We start from the raw sequence: 17,952 nt of genomic DNA, 5'->3' as shown, positions 1-17,952 counted from the left end.
TCTTTCTTTCCCCCCAAAGAGTCCCCCTTAATATTTCTTGCAGGGCTGATTTAGTTGTTTCGAACTCCTTTAGTTTTTGTTTGCCTGGAAAACTCTTTATCTCTATTTCTATTCTGAATGACAGCTATCTCTACTTCTATTCTGAATGACAGCTTTGCTGGATAGAGTGTATGTGGCTGCAAACTTTTCCCACTTAACATGTTATATATATCCTGCCATTCCCTTCTGGCCTGCCAAATTTCTTTGGACAGATCTGCTGTGAATCTCCTCTTTCTTTTTTTCCCCTTGTTGCTTTAAGGATTCTTTCTTTTTCATTTTGTGAATTTCACTGTTATACACCTGGGTGATGGCCAGGTTTTGTAGAATTTAATTGGAGATCTCTGTGCTTCTTGGATTTTGATGTCTGTGTTCTTCCCCAGATTAAGGAAGTTTTGAGCTATAATTTGCTCACATAAAACTTTTGCCCATTTTTCTCTCTCTTCATCTTCTGGGACTCCTATGATATGAATATTATTCTGTTTTAATGTGTCACTGAATTCCCTAAGTCAATATTCATTATCTGTTTCCTTTGTTTCACTCTTCTTTTCAGTTTAATTATTTTCCATAATTTTATTTTCTGTATCATTAATTCATTCCTCTGCTTCATCCATTCTCACTATTATGGCATACATTAGGGTTTGCATCTCTGTTCTAGCATTTTTAATTTTGGCCTGACTTCTCTTGTATCTTCTATGCTTTTTTCAAGCCCAGCTAGAATCTTTATAGTTGTTATTGTAAATTCTAGTTCAGATGTCTTACCTATATATGTAGTGATTACATCCCTGGCCGGCATTTCTTCCTGTTCTTTCTTTTGAGGTGAATTCCTTCATCTTGTCATTTTGGTGGAAGAAAAAATGAAATTAAAATTAAATTTTTTTTTAAATCAAATAAAGGAAGCTGGATCCTAGGTGTGTTTTGGTCTGCTTGTTAAGAGAAGCTTGATAGAAAAAAGAAAAGGAAAAAAATTAAAATTAAATAAACAAAATTTAAAAATACAATAAAAATTTGTGCTTTCTGTATCCAATAAACAACAACAACAAAAACAGAAGCAAAGAAAATGAACAAATGAACAAATAAAATCCAAATAAAGCTAGATCCAGTTTCACCTAGATCTGAAACTTTTGAGCACTCTATCATCAATAGACTAAGAATGTGGAGGTGATTTTGTGCTGGTCTTTTGGGGGAGGGACCTGCTGCACTGATTCTCAGACACACTTGCCCTAGTGGAGATGTCCCTGGAGGGCAGAGAGGGCACATCTTGGTGTAACAGCTCTGTTCTCCACTTAGTGGCACTGTTAAGTTCACTGGGGTCAATGAAAATGTCTTCATCCTGCTCTCTATTCTCCAGAGCAGGAAGTTCATGCCCTCACAGACATGCGATCAATCACCCCTCCTGTGTTCCTGGCCTCTGTCAGCTCCCCACTTCCTTCTTGTCTGTGCCTGAGCTTTCCTCCTACCAGGCGGTGCCTCCCTCCAGTGTTTTATCTTGGGCATGGGTGTGTTTCAAAACCCCTTACTTCAGAGGCCCCCAAGTCTTGGACCCACATTGATCCTTTGCAGGAGGGTCTCACCATGATGTGGCAGGTACCAGCTTGTCCCAGAAAACATTTACACAACCATGCAGTGGCAGTAGCTCAGAGTTGATGATAAATAACAACACACAACTAGTGCCAGTGTCTGCCTTCAGCCGGCATCTTTGTTCCTATACCAGTGACAGGGCAGCTCTTTGGTGCCTGCCAGGTCTTTTGTACGCAGAAAGGCCATGTCATGTCTACCAAGTACACTTCAAGCAGGGAAACTTCTTCTCCCAGTGTGACCCAGGGGATCCTTAGACTGAGCTGCCCACTCCCAGGGCTTTACCCTGCTTTCTTGCTGGAACACCACTAGGTGCTGAGTTCCAAAATTTCAGATTCTGTGTTCCACTGCCTATAAAAAAAACTGGTGGTATTGAAACCCTCTCTGCTTTTCCCCATCAGTGGTTTTAGGGAATTTTCTTGTGAAGTAACCTGTGCGTGTTTTCACTCTTCCTCTCTAGCTACTTTAAGGGGGAGTGCTTTTCTTATGCGAACCCCATGTGCTGCTCAATCTGCCTCTCTCTTTCTCCTCTCTGTGAAAATGGCTCCCACCCCTTGCAGCACCATGGCTTTTCTCTCCACCACTTCACCTCTCCACACCACATACCTGCCATGTTCTCTCCCTCAAATTATGCAGATTGTTCTCTTTATCTTCAAACCGATTTCCTAGGTGTTCAAAATGGTTTCATGTTGATATAGCTGTATTTAAGGGATGAGATAAGCCCAGGGTCCCCTTATTATACTGTATCCTCCTCCTCTTACTGATTATACCTTGTGATGTACTCTTCATCTTTATATCTTATTTATTTTTTCATTACTTTTATTTTTTTTGAGAGAGAGCATGTGAGCAGAAGAGGGGCAGAGGGAGAGAGAGAAAATCTTAAGCAGGCTCCATGCCCATTATAGAGCCCTACCTAGGACTTGATCTCATGACCACGAGATCATGACCTGAGCTGAAATCAAGAGTCAGACACTAACTTAAATGAACCACCCAGGTGTGCCAATAACTTATTTATTTTTAACTGGAAATTTATACCTCTTAATCCTCTTCACCTGCTTCACTCATCCTCCCACCCCCTTCTCTCTGGCAGCCATGTATGTTCTTTGTATTTATGAGTCTGTTTATGTTTGTTTTTTAGATTCCACATATAAGTGAAATCATGCAGTGTATGTCTTTCTGTTTCTGATTTATTTCACTGAGCATAATGCCCTCTATATGTACTTATGTTTTCCCAACTGGAAATATCTCATTCTTATTTATGGCTGAGTAGTATTCTGGTGTGTGTGTGTGTGCACACACCACATCTTCTTTATCCATTCATCCAACAATGGGCACTTTGCTTTTATATCTTGACTGTTGTAAATAATGCTGCAATAAACATAGAGGTACATATGTCTTTTAGAATTAGTGTTTTCATTTTCTTTGGGTACAAGCCTAGTAGTGGAATTACTGGCTCACATGGTATTTCTGTTTTTAATTTTTTGAGGAATCGCCATACTGGTTTCCACCTTAGTTGCACACATTTGCATTCCCAAAAACAGTACACAAGCATTCCTTTTTCTCCATATCCTCACCAACATTAGTTATTTCTTGTCTTTTTGATTCAAGCCATTTTGGCTGGTGTGAGATGTTATGTCTTTGTGGTTTTGATTTGTATTTCCCTAATGTGTAGGTTTATGTATTTAGTCAAATATGTAGATTGTGGCTATTATTCTTCAAATATTCTTTGTGCCCCTTTCTCTTCTCCTTCTGGGAATTCCATTATGCATACGTTAGTGTACCTCATTGTGTCCCAAAATTTCATTCACTCTAGTCATTTTTCTTTATTTATTTTTTATTTATGCTTCTCTGAATAATTTCAATCAAACCAACTTTAAGTTTATGATTCTTTCAACTATGCAAATACCTTCTTGGACCCCTCTAGTAAATTTTTCAGTTTAGTTATTGTACTATTCAGCTCTAGATATACTATTTGCTTTTACTTTTTATATTTTCTGTCCCTTTATTGATATTTTATATTTGCTAAAATATTTCTCTGCTGGCTTCCTTTAGTTATTTGTCCATATTGTCCTTGAGCATTTTGAGCATATTTAAGGGAGTAGATTTAAAGTCTTTATCTAGTATGTCCAATGTCTGGGCTTCTTCAGAGACAATTTATTAAATTACATTTTCCCCTTTGAATCAACCATATGTTTTTTTTTCCTTTTTTATTAAGGTTTTTATTTTAATTCCAGTATGATTAATTTACAGTGTTGTATTACTTTGAGATGTAAAATATAGTGACTTGGCAATTCTATACATTACTCTGTTCTCATCATGGTAAGTGTACTCTTAATCCACTTCTCCTATTTCACCCATCCCCCAACCCACCTCCCCTCTGGTAACCATAAGTTTGTTCTCAATAGTTAAAGTCTGTTTCTTCATTTGTCTCTATCTTTATTCCTTTGTTCACTTGTTTTGTTTCTTTAATTCCACACATGAGTGAAATCATATGGTATTTGTCTTTCTCTGACTGATGTATTTCACTTAGCATTATACTCTCTAGCTCCATCCATGTCCATGCAAATGGACAGATTTCATTCTTCTTATGACTCAGTAATATTCCAATATATACATACCACATCTCCTCTATCCATTCATCTATCAATGGACATGTGGGCTGCTTCCATAACTTGGCTATTGTAAATATTACTACAGTAAATACAGGGGTGCATATATTCTTTCAAATGAGTGTTTTTGTATTTTTTGGGTAAATTCTCAGTAGTGAAATTACTGTATCATAGTATAGTTCTATTTTCAACTTTTTGAGATGCCTTCATACTTTCTTCCACAATGGCTGCACCAATTTGTCTTCCCATCAACAGTGCATGAGGGTTCCATTTTCTCCACATCCTCATCAACACTTGTTGTTTCTTGTGTTTTTGATTTTAACCATTCTGACAGGGGTGAGGTAATATCTCATTGTAGTTTTGATTTACATTTCCCTGATGATGGATCATGTTGAGCATCTTTTTGTGTCTCTGTTGGCCATCTGGATATCCTCTTTGGATAAATACCTAGTCATATCTCCTGCCCATTTTTAATTGGATTATCTATATTTTAGGTGCTGAGTTATATAAGTTCTTTATTTATTTTGGATATAAACCCTTTATCAGTTATATCATTTGGAAATATTGTCTCCTATTCAATAGGTTGTCTTTTAGTTTTGCTGATTGTTTTCTTTGCTGTGGAGAAAATTTCTGTTTTGATATACTTCCCAATAATTTATTTTTGCTTTTATTTCCCTGGCCTTAGGAGAGATATCTAGAAAAAGCTGCTACAGCTGATGACAGAGATTACTGCCTGTGGTTTCTTGTAGAATTTTTATGTGTTCAGGTATCACATTGAAGTCTTTAATCCATTTTGAATTTATTTTTGTGTATGTTATAAGAAGTGGTCCAGTTTCATTCTTTTGCATGTAGGTGTCTGATTCTTCTAACACCATTTGTTGAAGAGGCTGTCTTTTTCCCATTATATATTATTTCCTCCTTTGTAGAAGATTACTTGACTATGTTATTGTGGGTTTATTTCTGAGATTTTTATTCTGTTTCATTGTTTTATGTGTCTGTGTTTATTCAAGTACCACACAGTTTTGATTACTATAGCTTTATAATATAACTTGAAGCTTGGGATTGTGATACCTCCAGATTTGTTTTTCCTTCTCAAGGTTGCTTTAGCTATTCTGGGTCTTTTGTGGTTCCATACAAATTTTAGTAGTTCTGTGAAAAATGCTGTGGGTATTTTGATAGGGATTGCATTAAATGTGTGGATTGCCTTGGGTAGTACATACATTTTAACAATGTTGTTCTTCCAATCCATGAAATTGGAATATCTTTCCATTTCTTTGTATTGTTTTCAATGTCTTTCATCAGTGTTTTCAGAGTACAGATATTTTACCTCATTGGTTAAGTTTATTCCTAGGTATTTCATTGCTTTTGGTGCAAATGTAAATTGAGGAATCTTAATACTTTCTTCCACACTTCTCAGTTTCACTTTCTGCTGCTTCATTATTAGTTTTTAGGAAATAACAGATTTCTGTACAATGATTTTTGTATCCCACCACATTACTGAATTCATTTATCAGTTCCAGTAGTTTTTTGTGGGGTCTTTAGAGTTTTCTGTATATAGTATCATGACATCGTCAAATAGTGAAAGTTTTAATTCTTCTTTACTGATTTGATTGCCTTTTATTTCTTTTGGTTGTCTGATTGCTGCAGCTGGAACTTCCAGTACTATGTTGAATAAAAATGGTGAGTGGACATCCTTGTCTTGTTTCTGACCTTAGGGGAAAATCTGAATTTTTCACCATTGACTATGATATTAGCCATGTGTTTTTCATATATGGCTTATTTGAGTCATCGCTCTGTTTTGTTTTGATGAGTCTGGCTTAAGGCTTATCAATTTTGTTGATCTTCACAAAGAACCAGCTCCTGGTTTTATTGATCTGTTTTATTGTTTATTTTGTTTCCATATTATGCATTTCTGCTCTAATCTTTATCATATTTTTTCTTCTGCTGGTTTCAGGCTTTGTTTTCTAGCTCCTGTAGGTGTAAGGTTATATTGGTTGTTTGAGATTTTTCTTGCTCCTTGAAGTAGGACTGTATTGCTATAATCTTTCTGCTTAGAACTGATTTTCCTGCATCCCAAAAATTTAGGACCATTGTATTTTCATTTTCAAAATTTTTTCTTTATCACTACATTTTTGCCATTGTAATTACATGATGTCTTTGGTATGTATCTGCTTTTGTTGACTTTTTAGGGGTTTTCTGTGCCTCCTGGATCTGGATATCTGTTTCCTTCCCCAGATTAGGAATATTTTCAACTATTATTTCTTCAAATAAATTTTCTACCCCCTTTTCTCTCTTTTCTTCTTCTGGGATTCCTATAATATAATTGCTATTACATCTGTTGGAGTCACTGAGTTCCCTACTCATTTTGCATAATTCCTTTTTCTCTTTTTTGTTCAGCTTGGTTACTTTCCATTACTCTGTCTTCTAGGTCACTAATTTGTTCATCTGCTTCTTCCAGCCTGTTGTTCATTCCATCTAGTGTATTTCTTATTTCATTTATTGAGCACTTTATCTATGTTATGTTATTCCTTTTCTCTGTGTTAAGGGTCTCACTGGTGTCTTCCATTCTTTTCTCAAGTCCAGTGAGTATCTTTATGGTCATTACTTTAAATTCTCTATATGGCATATTACTTATGTCTATTTCACTTAGATCTCTGGATGTGGCCTTGTTCCATTATTTCATTTGAAACAAGTTCCTTTGTCTTCTCATTTTATCTAAGTCTCTGTGTCTATTTCTCTGTTTTAGGAAAGTCAGCTATATCTCCTGTGTTTGAGAGTAGTGGTCGTATGAAGAAGAGGTTCTGTAGTGCCTGAAGTATCATGCTCCCTGTTCCCCAGGGCCTGGTGCTTCAGGGAGTGTCCCCAATGTGTGTTGAGTGTGCTCTGCTATTGTGTCCTCACCACTTTATCTTTCAGTGCAGTTATCTGTAGAGGCTCTCTTTTCCTCTTTTGGGCAGTTTTTGGTCCCTGGCCTGAATTTGGTGAGTTTTAACCAGGTGTGCTGTGGTCAGTTTGTGAAATGAGAGCTATCATCACTGTTGCTGGAAATGAGGCCCTGCAAAACTCCAGATTTGGTAGACGTGATATTGGCAGGGGTCTGGGCCGGTATTCTGAGGGAGGGGGCACAACATGCTGGGATTGAGGCAAGCATTACTGGGAAGGGAAGTTCCACTGAAGCACAGCAGAGGGCGGGGCTTGATGTAAACAACTAGGTAGCAGTTTAAGCGATGTGCTGGTTCTTAGGCTGAGGGGCAGGGTGGGGGGGGATGGCACCTCCCACTTACTTTTTTCCCAGAGGGGTCCCTCAGTGAATGCTGACTTTGTGGGACACACTCCAAGATGAGCAAATAACCTTCTTGTTGTGTACTTCTGGCACTCTTCACATGACTGTGTCCACCCTATGTGTCTTTGGACTGTTTGCCTTGCCTTCTCAACAAGAGCAGCCCTAGTGTCCTCTGGGTCTCTCCAATCCCAGGGTGTTGATCTTTAAATAACCAAGCTTTTAGCCCTCCTGGTTGGCAGAACTCACAAAATTTAGCCCCTCTCGCTTTCCAAGCCAATTGCTGTGGGGATTAATCTTCCCTGTTTGGGCTCCCCTATATGCTAGACTGTCTCTTACCCTTCTCTGTGACTGCAGCTCCTTCCCCACTGTAGCAGCCACAATCCATTTCTCTCTGTCTCTGTACTTCCTGCCTTCTTTGATGTGGTCTTTTCTTTACCTTTAGTTGTGCAGTTTGTTCTGTTAGTCTTGAGGTTGATTTTGGGGGTATTTAGGTTGATTTGATAGTTATCTAGCTGTATTTGTGGGAAGAGGCAAGACTAGGGTCCTTCTATTCTGCCTCCATCTTCTCTCTTAATTTGTATCATATAAAAAGTCATTTTAAGAACTTGATTCCATGAAGATATTTGTGTATGTGTGTGTGCATGTGCACACATGGCTATGCTATGGGTTCTTGCATTTGTAATTTCAGAAATTAAGTAGGAACACTAGTAAAACAACATTTAATGCACCATCATTGGGTGGATGGATGGATGGATGTGTAAGTGTCAGTAACAGGAAATCTGGGAAGGTGAAAGGAAAATGGGGTTTGATGTTGAGCAGAATGGAAAGTGAATACATCTGATTATTCTCTTCAGTGGGTGATTGAGGAAAACTGTACCTAGTGAGCAATCATGATCTAATGCTGTGGTTACTGAGAAGATGATATAAGGGAATGACTACTGCTTCACTAAAATTATAAGCAACAATGACATGTGAAAATAGTATTAACAGCATAAGTATACCCAAGTGAAATGTGTTTCAATACTACTCATATTATGCAATTCATTGAAAAGCATAAACTAAAACCCCAAATCAGTACAGAATTATCTAAATCCAAAAGTTCAGAAAACCTCTTAGGCTCCCTATAAACTGAAGTTACTGCTCTCAGTCACTCAGACTTATCTGAGTCTGTTTCTTTCAGGCTACCAATTTTTGATTTGGAAAAACTCAATTTCATGACTTACAACACCTCATCTTAGGGATGGTGGAAGTGTTCAGTCAGTGCAGCTCAAGCACCAGTTTGAATTAGCTAATGAAGGACCCACAACAACTGAGCTACAGTATGAGGAGATATCTCAACGTGAGCCAGTAAGATATCTCCTTGTTGCTCCATGTTGAAGATTGAGGAGGAAGCTGCTGTATTTTTTACTTTTTGTTTTTCCTTTGATTATTTGTATGTTTTGAGTCATGGTTATTTCAGGGTATTGTATTACTTTTCTAGGGATGCAAAACCAAATATCAGGAACTGGTCAAATTAAGTAACATACCATTTGTTTCCTTACAATCTGAATGATTGAAGTTTATAATTGTGTGTTACATGATTGGGTGAGTCTCAGTGTTGTGAGACATGTATCTTTTGTAGGCCATTCTCTTTGACTTAAAATAGCCATGTTTTCACAATATGTACTTATATACTCTACCCTCTGTGCGTGTCTGTGACTCCAAATTTCCCCTTTTTATAAGGACAGCAGCCCTATTGGATGAGGCCTACCCTAATTATTTCATTTAAACATGATTACCCCAGTAAAGTCTCTATTACCAAATAAGGTCACATTTGAAGGGGGTCAGGAATACAACATATCAATTTTAGGGCACAAAATTCAATCTATAAAAGCCCACTAGAATTCCAAAATTCCCATCCTAATGTGCGCAATACATTCTTCCTATGTGAATGTCACCAAAAGTCTTCACCGATTTCAGCATCAACACTAAGGAGAAATCTAATCTAAATATCCTGTATCAAATATGGATGCATTTCCAGCTATGATTAATACTCAGGCTATATTCTTGTCCAAGTGAGAATGTGTGAACACAGTCAACAAGTTGTCATCTCCCAAATACAATGGCCAGACAGGCACAAGATAGACATCACTATTCCAAAATCGAGAAATTGGAAAGGAAGATAGGGTTTCATGTGTCAAGAGCAAGCTTGGATCCTAGTAAGAAAAAAAATTTTTTGTTTCAAGTTTTTATTTAAATTCCAGTTATAGTTTATGGTATGTTAGTTTCAGGAGTAGAATTCAGTGATTCATCGCTTACATATAACATCCAGTGCTCATTACAGCAAGTGCCCTCCTTAATACCCATCACCCATTTAACCCATCCCCCTACCCACCTTCTTCCAACAACCCTCAGTTTGTTCTCTATAGTCAAGAGTCTGTTTATGGTTTGCTGCTCTTTTTTTTCCCTTCGTTCATCTGTTTCATTTCTTAAATTCTACGTATGAGTGAAAATTAAATTACATCATAATGACTCAAAAGTATCCTCTTTGGCTCTAGGCTCTGACCTCTGATGTGAAGTGGCAGCTTCACATTCTTGGCCATTGTAATTAATGGCTTCCCACCCTTTCAGAGCTGCTGCAGTACATTCTTCTGAACACCTTAGGTGGTCCTAACATTTGGAACCCAGGAGATGACATCAGTCTCAGGATGGAGGAGATGACTGTAACCCTTGGCATTGTGACTCTAGGTCTGGAGTGGCAGTGGCAGCCCTGCCAGCCTCTGAACCTTCTTTGGGTTCATTTGCTCCCTTTCTGAAGGATAATGCATGTTCTCAGCCAGATGCATCTGTAGGCCTTTTACTTGCCTGTAGAATCCCAGTAGTCCAACAGTCTTCTTTCATTTTGTCCTGTTTCTCCATCAATACCAGCTGTCCACATTTCTGCCAATATTAAAATTTCAGAATAAAGCACTTGTTTGCTTCTCTTGCAATTAAAGGTGTTAAAGACATCACACAGGAGGGTACTACACCCCCCTTTTGACAACCTTATCTCAATTCCTGGCTACTGATACAATGTTTGAGTTTACCCACATTTCACATGCCTAACCTCCTAATTGATGGTTTTCTAGCCACACCTTTGTGTCCCCCCCTTTTTCTTAAAGGAGGCTATCTGGATAGGGTGAGATGATTGCAAATCATCACATGCTAGTTTCTTTTTGTTTTGTGGTACATTATTTAATTTATGTCTCTCCTCTGGCATTTACTATGAACATCAAGGGGAAACCAAGCCATGCCTTCAACACTGTGCTTAGAAATCTCCTCAGTTTACTGTCCCAGTTTATCATGTAAAAGTCATATTCTTCATAAAATACTAGAACATAGTCCAACTAAATGCTATGCTACTTTTTAACAATGATGGCCATTTTGCAAGTTTCTAATAACATGTTCCTAATTCCCATATGCTATCCTACTAGAAGCACCCTTGATACTCATATTTCTAGAAATATGTTTTTTCATGATTCTATATGTATTCTCTGAGATGATAGAGTCTTTCTCCACAGCTCTACTCTTTTCTTTATGAGCCCTTACCTGAAGTACATTGAATGTCCATATTTCACCCACCAGTCCCTTAAGAAATCTTGGCTTGTTCTTTCATACTCCTCAAAACTGCCATCTTTACTCATTACCCAACCACAAAGCCACTCCTACATTATTAATTCTTTGTTACAATTTCACTCTACTTTCAGAACCCAAATCTATGTTAGTGTGATAGATCTATCATTATAAATTATCATACACTGAGGAGCTTAAAGAACAGAAATGTGTTGTCTTACAGTTCTGGAGGTTAGAAGTCCAAATCAATAGTTGTGGGCCACGTTGATTATTTCTGAGATGTGTGAGGGAAGAATGTATTCCTTGTCTCTCTCCTAAAACTCTTACATGGTTGACTCCCATTGTCTTTTCACATTTTCTTCTGTATATGCATATCTCTGTATCTGCCTTTTCCCTTTTTATATAGAAAGCAGTCATTTTGGATTAGGGCCCATGTTAATATATTTTAACTTAATTGACTCATTATGGACCCTATCTCCAAATATGATCCTATTGGAGGTACTGTGAGTTAGGACTACATGTTATGAGGCTGGGGGGACATTATTCAATTCAACCCACCTGCGATATGAAATCAGAACTGTACATGGGAAATTGTGCTGCCTATTCCATGATACTGATTATATAATATCCCATTAGAGAACTATTATGAACTCATTAACCCTTCTCTTACAGCTCTTTGAATGCTGCTTAATTTTGTTATATTTTAATTTTTGTATCTTATCACTGTTAAAGACAAGATATTTGATTTCAATCCTTAGAAACTAATTACGATTTCCTTTAGCAACCAATATTTGATCATTTTAAGAATGACATTTTTACTTTTAAAATAATAAGTAAATGCCCCTATGAAGGATGATATTTTCAACCAAACAAAGAGACAAATCTGGAAAATCTAGAAAAATTGAAAACTTTTTTTTTCATATGTAATTTCAGAAATCAGATAGGAACACAAGTAAAGCAATGTTGTATATACACCATGTAGACTATTATAAAGGCTGGGATTCCATGCATGAATGACAGGTAAGAAATCCAAGGTACAGTGAGGAAAAATGGGTGTTGATGTCAAAGACAAGAAGAGGAAGTGAGTACATCTGATTCTTCACTTCAGAAGGTTATTGAATATAAAGGACATCTGGTAAGCATTCATTCTCTAATAGTGTGGTTACCATAAAGACTAATTGAGAGAAAAGGATTTATGGCTTAAATAACAAATTATAAGCAAAAGCCCTGGGGAAGTAGTATTAATAAGTCAAACATACCCCATTCAAACTTACTCAACATTACCTTTGTTGTAGAATTCATTGAAAAACTGAAGTGAGAATCCAAACTCAATACAGAAATTGCTAAATCTAAAAGCTCATCCTATCACAGGCTCCCAAGTAACTGGAGTTTCTACTCTAAGTCATTCAGATTTATTCTGTAATCTTTCCTGTAGATAACACAAACTTTCATGACTTACACATTGGTATCATGAGGATGATGGAGGCATCCAGTTAAAGCATCTCAGGCCACACTCAGCTCTGAGCTAGCCAATCAGGGATTTACAGCCACTGACTCACAACCATGGGCCCAATGTGAGTCAATGGGTACTCAGCCTCTGAGATTGAGGGGAGATCTGGTATTATACTTTACCTGCCATTTGCTTCTTTGTTTGATTAGTTGTATGCTTTTACTCATGATAAGGATATGAATCCAGAACTATGAGTGGACATATATTATGCTAATTCCATCAAGTTAGAGCAGAGTTGTACAAATTAATAGTATTAAAATGATTTTCCTTGATACTGACCATGTATTTTAATTTAGGCTATTTGAATGCTCAGGGTATTTGTTTTGTTCTGTTCTGTTTTTTACCTCTAACTACATTGTCCTGATAACATAAGACCCATAACAATAAATAGTCAGATTTTCATGATGTTGTGCTTGAAGACTACAGTCTGTATGAAAACTTTACTTTTTTCTATTGGGAAAAGAAGATGCCAAGGAAAATTCTATTCCCAGCCCTCAGCTTAGTGAGGGGGAAAAAAGGTCTCTGAGAATTTGCAATAGCATGACTATTTTGTATGGTCCTGGTGTTCAAATTAACACTGTCAGCATGATCCAAATAATTCCTGGTGGCAACCCAGTCAAATGGCAAATGTACAACTAATCCGTTCTGGACGGGTTTGGTCTTAATTAAGGCTTTTCCAAGATCCCTGCAGATAAACTCCTTCATTACAAGCACATAATCTAAAAATAAGCCTCCATCGGGAAAAAATGAACAAGAAACCAGAATGGATACCACCACAGAATTATTACCAAATTCCAACATAAAAAATAAATGTGTCACACATACATACACACACGTACCACACACAAACACATATATGCACATATATATGACAGAACATATAACATAAGGAAGAAACAGCTCATTGTCAAAAAATGCTAAATGAGTGTTTTGGACTTAATCATTATAACCACTAGAACAAAACATTAAAGAAATTTTACACAACAAAGGATACATACCTAGGTAAAGAATTGGTGAACTAGAAGATAGGTTAAAGAAATAATACAGAACACCTTATAGAAAGATAAAAAGAGAAATGTGAACCCATTGTAGTAAAGCTATGATGTAAACGTAGAGAACATAATAGCAGACAAAAGGGCACAATGCCTAAAAACAGAAAACCAAATAGTGTGATAGCATACCTCTTTTCATCAAGAAATGGAAGCCAGGGGCACCTGGGTAGCTCAATTGGTTGAGTGTCTGACTCTTGATTTTGGCTATAGGTCATGATCCCAGGGTTGTGGGGTCAAGTCCTGTGTTGGGCTCCACGCTGAACATGGAGCCTGCTTTAGATTCTCTCTCTCTCTCTCTCTCTCTCTCTCTCTCTCCCAAAAATAAAAAATAAAAACATTTAAAATTAAAAAAATGGAAGCCAAAAGCAAGTGCTGAGAGAAAAACCTACAGTTGCCTACCTGGCCAGAGTATCATTTGATAATGAGGCTGTGATAAACATGAATATGGGCCACCCTGAACCACCTCCAAAGATAGACTTTCTGCTTCAGCTGCTTAGAATGCAGTTGAAAGTCCCCAGCCATTAGCCTTTTCAGTCATTACCTCCCCTACAGAGAGCTGGCATGCCCAAGCCTAGGGACTTCCTCTGATAGCCACATCTCATGTTGATCAAGGAACGTTGATTAATATATGTCTGGTCCCTTCCCCATCTATTAATCCTGATTAATTGTCCTGCACACTGAATACTGTTTCAATTCTGGCTCCCTTAAGATCTTAATTCCAAAATACAGACACATGAGAAAAGTCCCATTTGTATATTTAAAGGAACGTCTCAAGAATGCTATTTGGGAAAATGGAAGATGATCTGAGATACAAATAGAAATGGTAATAGAATTAGCCAACAGGGGTAAATGACAAACAGTGCTTATATAAAACAGTGGTAGTAATGATTACAGCTACTTTGATAATTGGAGTACACAACATAACTACTAACAAGAGTACATCACTTGGATAATGGGAGTGTGCAATGAAAGCAGCCCATATCCCACTCTTCACTGGCTTCTCCAGTGGAGGACTTGGAGCCCCTGTGCCATAGCCACTAGCCCAAAGAGTGGGAAGATGACCTGGCATGAGCCAGTAAGAACATTTCTGGAATATCACCTGTGGAGATGGAGGAGGGAATTGATGTGGTTATTTCCCTGGACTCTGTTTGCTAGCTTCCTGGTAATCAGGATGACTTAATGATAGGAATCTGGAGAAAATGACATATTTCTTGTGTCTTTCATCAAATTAAGGAAGATTTGATTGATAATATCTCAAGTGTGACTTTTGTATCCTCATTTGTAAATGGGAGTGTTCTGAAATCTGTTTAGTAAGTCTCCTTCACTCCCTTAATCATATTTTAATTTCTAGTAATAAAAATTATGCATTTTCCATTAATAATAAGATTCCTTTTTATTAGCAATAGCATCTTGTTGTAGACTTTAAGTCTAAAGTTCTCTCTTGGCCAGCAAGAGAGTGGGACACAGGATGAAAAGCGAGAGACTGCTAATGTCTGGGAAAAGCAAGAGCCCCAAATAAGGGTCTTTGCCCTGTATTTATTAAGATCAGAAGGCTTACAAATGTGATGGGCGTGCACAAAGAGACAATGAACCGGTTAACATTAACTCATGGGCATGAGGAAAAGGGGTTTTTGAAGATATAGGGTGTTTGTGGTTTGGGTCAATATAAAACAAAATCCTGGTGCAGGCAGATGGGCAGATGGTTGTTAACAGCAGACAGGAGGTGTGTCTGTTTATCTTAGCTAGCCTAGGGGATAAGACAGGGGAATAACCTCAGGGTTAACAAGCACCTTTTCTTTTGCTAATCAACTCCACTCTGGGCAGCTTCACCTGCAGTGCAGTGGTCTATAACCCTATTTACCTGTTTGCCTAACTTGGTCCTTCCGTCCTATGAAAGCAGCTTTCTGCTATGGTACTAAAGTGGGGGGCACTTTTGCCCTAAATGCCTAATCTTGCTTACCTCATATACCTTTGCATTGGGGGCCTTTGCCTCCCTTTCTATTCTGGGGCCTTTGCCCCTCCCTCTCTATTCTGGGGGCCCTGGCGCCTCCCTACTTTATTCTGGGGGGGTCTTACCTTGTTTACCCAAACTTGGGTGAGAGCATCCTATGGCTTTGTAATTCTTATGCCTTGTTAACCCACTGGTGTAAGCCCAGGGAATTTCCAAGCTTATTCCTCACAGCATCTGCTGTTCCTTAAAGTTCTCACAGAAAACACCCCTGGAAGCTTTGCCATTTTGACAATAGCTTATTGATTGCCTGCATTTCTTTGATGCTTCTTAACTCTTTTTTTTTTTTCATTTAATTTCTGTAATTTATTTTTACATGAGTACATGCAAAGTCGTTTTTGGCATGCATCTCATGGATTATTGAAAAGAATATGTGGGAGAGCCTGGTGCTTGGGTGGCTCAGTTGATTAAGCATTCAACTTTGGCCCAGGTCATGATCTCATGGCTGGTGAATTCGAGCCCTGTATCAGTCTCTGTGCTGACAGCTCAGAGCCTGGACCCTGTTTCAGATTCTGTGTCTCCCTCTCTCTCTTCCCCTCCCCTGCTCATGCTGTCTCTTTCTGTCTCAAAAATAAAAATAAACATTAAGAATTTTTTTTAATTTAAAAGAAAAGAAAACCACCAAACATTGAGTCATGTAGCCTGGGTCTTACCTGAATCAGGACGAGGGAGTGGTAGTTCAGGTGGGGCTACTGGCTTGCAGCCTGTCTGCATATCCCACCCCCATGACAACTTTCTTCTGTTCCTCACTCATGGAAGTCGTCACCTAATTTTTTCACCTAAAATTTTTTTTCACCTAAAAGGGACTGTGCATCTTTTACCAAGACTATATGGATATGGTTGGAAGTCCTGAGATGGTTGTGCTTTCACATGGCTTTCTAATATCTAGGTATTCTTGGTACAAGATATGGGAAGGTCTATCCCTTAGGTTTCATTGAGTGATTACCCTGGATTTCTTGGGCATTGGCTTCAGTGACAAACCGAAACCATATCACTATTTCATATTTGAATAGGCCAGCACTGTGAAGGCACTTTTGCGGCATCTGGGGCTCTAGAACCACAGGCCCAACATTTTGTCTCATGATTATAGAGCTGTCATTGTTCAGGAAATGCTATATAGTTTTGAGCAGAATTGATCTTGTCAGCTTACCATGAAGAGTCCTGTCTGTCAAATGGAGGTATATTTCCAGAGACTCACCATCCTCTACTTCTCTGAATGCTTCTCAAAGATGGAGGCATCCTGTCACCCGTTCTCACATAATTGAACTTCTTTGTATTCTCCTGAGGTCTTACCCTAGTCTTTGGACCATACACTCGATTCTCTGAGAATGAACTGTGGGACATGTAGGCAGGGATATGCAACAATTATGGGAACTTAGTTATCAACCAGAGGAAGAAGTTTAGAAAACAGTGTGTAGGAGCTCTTGCTTCTGTAACCATTCCCATTCATCTTATCTATGGGCCATTGGATCCTGTGAATCCCTATCGAGAGTTTTTGGAACTATACAGATAAATGCTGTTGCAGTCCAGTGTCCATCCTGGATGACCACATTAGGCACTATCCATAGCTTGAGGATCACATGGGCTTCTTGAATGCATATTTGGTCTTCATCAGCTCCTTCTGAGCTGGTAAGAGTAGCTTCCTTGTATTACCTCTCCTACTCCCTTATCTGTCATATATTCCACCTAGGAAGAAGTGCCCAAAGAGGTCTTGGCCACCAAACACTATTCTCTCACAAAACTCCACCTAACTTACACTGGTGATCAGCATTTAGTAAAAGCCCAGCAGAAACTCCAACTGAGAGTGACCTAATAGTGCACCTCCCATTCTTCTAACATCTGAATGAGTGTATCCATTTGCCTTTGTTTTGGTGCTATTAGGAGATTCTGATGAGCACTAACACTCACTGATACAGAAAGACAGACATTCTTAAAAATCTTTTCAACACTTTTTAACACACTTTCTGAAATATTTAGAAATGCTAATTTCTGGCCCATCCTTGATTGGAATCATATGGTAAACAATGAAGAGAGTCATTCCTTGAATGGCTTTAAGGGTACATGCCTTTTTTTAAATGTTTATTTTTGAGAGAGAGAGAGAGAGAGAGAGAGAGAAACAGCAAGAGTGGGAGAGGGGCAGAGAGAGAGGGAGACATAGAATCTGAAGCAGGCTCCAGCCTCTAAGCTGTCAGCACAGAGCCCTACACAGGGCTCCAACTTGTGAACTGAGATCACAACCTGAGCCAAAGTCAGACACTTAAGTGAGCCACCCAGTTGCCCCGCTT

The 17,952-nt window shown here is 38.3% G+C and overlaps 1 pseudogene; it reads left to right on the top strand.

The window, feature by feature from the left end:
* The window catches only part of LOC122477121, an 80,344-nt pseudogene extending 63,052 nt beyond the window's left edge, over nt 1-17,292 (top strand).
* Nucleotides 17,293-17,952: the final 660 nt, after the last annotated feature.

Source organism: Prionailurus bengalensis, chromosome X (genome assembly GCF_016509475.1).
Source record: "Prionailurus bengalensis isolate Pbe53 chromosome X, Fcat_Pben_1.1_paternal_pri, whole genome shotgun sequence".
Classification (NCBI taxonomy): Eukaryota; Metazoa; Chordata; class Mammalia; order Carnivora; family Felidae; genus Prionailurus; species Prionailurus bengalensis.
The sequence above is the reverse complement of the archived record's forward strand: the minus strand, read 5'-3'. Positions and strand labels throughout refer to the sequence as shown.